At 36.6% G+C, this 3,913-nt stretch overlaps 1 non-coding gene across 1 annotated transcript; it reads right to left on the bottom strand.

The window, feature by feature from the left end:
* Positions 1-250: 250 nt before the first annotated feature.
* On the bottom strand, positions 251-357 carry LOC131145353 (small nucleolar RNA R71). The gene has a single exon (XR_009134136.1). It is a non-coding gene; the product is annotated as a small nucleolar RNA R71 (small nucleolar RNA).
* Positions 358-3,913: the final 3,556 nt, after the last annotated feature.

Below are 3,913 nucleotides of genomic sequence, written 5' to 3'. Positions count from 1 at the left end.
ATGCTGCCCAGTTTTTATGGGAACTCCACTGAAAATCCTTACAAGCATCTTGATGAATTCTTGGAGATTTTCTCCACCATTCGCATTACTAATTTTAGTGATGATGCTCTCAGTATTAAGATTTTTCCGTTCTTTCTAAAGTATAAGGCTAAATATTGGTTGACATCCTTAGAGCCGAACTCAGTGGCCAACTAGGCCACCATGCAGCACAAATTTCTAAAGAAGTACTTCCTAATTGGAAAGACGAACCAGCTTCGGAGAGCTATCACAAGTTTTTACACAGATGGATGGGGAAATTTTTTTTTAGACTTGGGAGCGATTTAGGGACCTCCTCTGCAAATGTCCACATCATCAGGTCCCCAAGTGGCAATTAGTGCAAACCTTTTACGAAGGGTTAGTTGAGAGAGATAGGTCAATGGTTGATGCATCGTGCAGAGGTAATTTCCTCACCAAACACGAAAATGAGGCTTGGGTTCTCTTTGAGAACCTAGCTGAGAATTCTCAGGAGCACAATGTTGCTGCTCGTAGACCCCCCAATCCATCCACTTCCAAACCCAAAGGATTTTATGAGTTGACCTCAGACCATGACCTAGCACCCACTTTGCACAACATATATATATATATATATATATATATATATATATATAAATCTAGATCAATGCTTGTTCTTAGGGCAGCAATAGAAACTAAAAGTGTGTGCAAAAGTGTGTGCAATCTACTTCGACCCTTCCCATTTATACTATAATTGCCCATATGCGTCACCCCAGCCCGAGCTTGTATATGAGGAAGTGAAAGCCACCCATAGTTGCTATGATAGGTCGTTGAATGACCCCTATTACAGCACATACAACCTTGGGTGGAAACAACATCCTAACTTCTCCTAGAGGCAACAAGCTGTGGATTTTCAATCCCAAATACCTCCATAAGCCCTAGATGCTCAACCCCCTTGCCCTTAAAATTCTCAGAATCATCTTACGTCTACCCGCAGACCTTTATCATTTCAGCAGCCACCTCCTCCTCGGCCCTAATATGATTCTTTTCAAGAGATGGTGCTAAAAAGCGTTAAGGGAAATTGAGGCTGATCGCCAAGTAAATCAGCAGCTCCTTCATTCTCACTCCTAATCTATCATGAAGCTGGAAGCCACCATGGGGCAACTAGCTGCTACCTTGAGTTGGAGAGATGAGGGTAAATTGTCGAGTCATCCCTTAATGAACTCTAAGGGACAATACAAGTTGAATGTGAACCGAATGCTAGTCCCTCGTCATATAAAAAACATGCCCAGGCAGTGATCACTATTCCAAGTAGCAGGATGGCAATCAAAAGTGTCGAGAGTAGTTTGGCATGAAAGAGGAAGAGGAGGAAAAAATAATAGAACTAAAAGTTGAAATGTGCACCACTTCCTCCTCCAATTTGGAGAGCCTTCCGATCCCCAAACCTACCACTAAAGAGACGAACCCTCACTATGCCCCTCATAATGCATTTCATGTATCTTCAGTATCATCCTCTGTAACATCTCATGCAACCTCTTTGTTTAGAAAGGAGGCCTCCAATGAGTCCATATAGGACATATTTAAATAAGTAAAGATCGACAAGCCTCTCTGAAATGAGGAATAGCTTCCCAACAGGGGGGTGAATTGGATTCTTTTTAAATTTTAACGATTTTTTAAGCTATTGATTTTAATTACCCAGAAAACAAGATATATAGACAATAACTACACTTAAAAATATTGAAATTTAAATTCACAAGTTAATTAATGAAATCAATGTAATTCAATCACTCAACCAAAAATATTAGAGCTTTAGTTGATTTTTTTGTAAACTCTTAGTAAGCACTTTACTTGATCAAGATTTCCGCAGATTAACCAACGTACTCCCTTTTTGGGTTTCTGCAAATGAATTAATCAAAACGTACTTTCTAAATATCAAGTACCTTTGTTTCTTTCTCACTTAAGAATCTGCAACCTGCACATTTAAATCATACCACAATAGCAAGTAAATAATATAAAGTAAAGCAGAGAGAAAGACACAAGATTTTTATGAGATTCGGCTTCAACACAGCCTACGTCCTCGCCTTTGGCAAAACACCAAAGGATTCCACTATATAAGTTCCTCTACCTGGTGGAACAATACCAATTTACAACCACTCCTTCTGTCAGGCTAGAGCCCGCCTCTCCAAACAATAACCCCTTGTTTGGTCCAACGATTCAACAACTCTGAATCGTTTAAGAATGATGATAAAGAAATTTGGGTACAAAAGAGAACTCTCATAATAGAGTAGATTAGTACAATGATCAACTCACTTATACTCCAAAGTAATGCAAATATAAGAAATTTGAAGCTCAACGCTTAGTATGAATTACCAAATGATTTTTCAAAGAAAATGAAAGATTCTGATGTTTTAAAGCTTTGCTTCAAAAATATAAATCAATATCAGATCATAAAGTTTAAGCACAAGAAAATTTTAGATCCTTTGAGAAATTTGAATATTTGAAAATCACTTGATCTAAAAACCTTTGAAAAGTAGCTTGATCTAAAAACCTTGAAGGTTGCTCGATCTTAAACTTTGAAGATTGCTGGATCTGAAACTTTGAAGATTTCTGGATCTGAAACTTTTGAAGATTTCTGGATCTGAAACTTTTGAGAATTGCTTAATTTCAAAAACCTTTCAATATTGCCTCTATGATCATTATTTTAAACCTTTGAAGTTTTTGACTATTTATAGATGTTTTTAGAAGCCATCCATTACTCCCAAAGATTCCTAAAATTCATTTCCAAATATTTTGAAAAAAATATGTTTAAAAACATCATTTAAAAAATCTTCCTTTCTTAAGCCCTTTTTATTTATTAAAAAAAAAATACTTTTTAGAGTATATATGTTTAAAAAAATATTTTTGATTTTCTATAAGCTTCAAACCGCTTTATATTTGAGTTTAACCTTTGAAGTACTTACATTAAGAACATCCTAAAATATAATTCTTTAATCTTCAATCTTGTTCTTCCATCATCTTTGTTGTTTCAATCTTTTATTTGAGCTTTTCACCAGTATAATTTTATTCCTCATGCTCTTTGTAATCCATAAGCTTTTCTTTGTGTTCTTCAAGGATTCTTTGTAATCCATAAACTTCTTTATACACTTGGGCTTTGTCACTTTTCTGAAAAAATTTTCCTTGAAACATATTAAACATATCATTGATTTGTTATCATCAAAATAAGAATTGTAAGCCTTATTAGGCTAACACTCTCCTTAATAAAATCAAGCAATCACTAGTTTACACTGAGTTCCTTAAAGACTTATACACGTATGAGCATGAGTCGTGGATGAATATGGATGGACTAGTAAACCAAGCTGAGCACATGAGCTCAATAATATTAGAGCAGCTTGTTTCTAAATTGAAAATGCTGGCTCACCCACTATTTCTTGTGTAATTGGCAGTTACACCATTGATGGAGCTCTTTTAGATTTAGGGATGAGCGTGAACATCGTTCTATACTCGGCTTACCAGAAACTTAACCTAGGAGAGTTGCAGCCCACCTTGGTCATATTGTGTCTTATCGATCGATCCATAAAGAAACCTTGGGGTGTGGTAGAGGATGTAGAGGTCAAGGTTGACGAATTCCATTACCCGGTCGATTTCATTCTCTTAGATATAGAGCCTTCCATGAATCTGATCCCTATCCTTTTAGGACGACCATTCTTAGCCACGACTAACACCTACATTCAATGCAAGGCAAGGATCATGGACATCTCTCTTAGCCATAGGCAACTTTGGCTGAATATATTTCATGCCTCCAAACACCCACTTACAGTCATTCAAGCTGTGGATGAGGACTTTATTTATAAAATTATTAGGGAAGAGGCTCCCTAATTTCTGTGGAGGGACCCTTTGGATAGTACACTACCGCCTGAAAGTC

Source organism: Malania oleifera, chromosome 12 (assembly GCF_029873635.1).
Source record: "Malania oleifera isolate guangnan ecotype guangnan chromosome 12, ASM2987363v1, whole genome shotgun sequence".
Classification (NCBI taxonomy): Eukaryota; Viridiplantae; Streptophyta; class Magnoliopsida; order Santalales; family Ximeniaceae; genus Malania; species Malania oleifera.
Note: the sequence above shows the minus strand (reverse complement) of the source record. Positions and strands in the feature narration are given on the sequence as shown.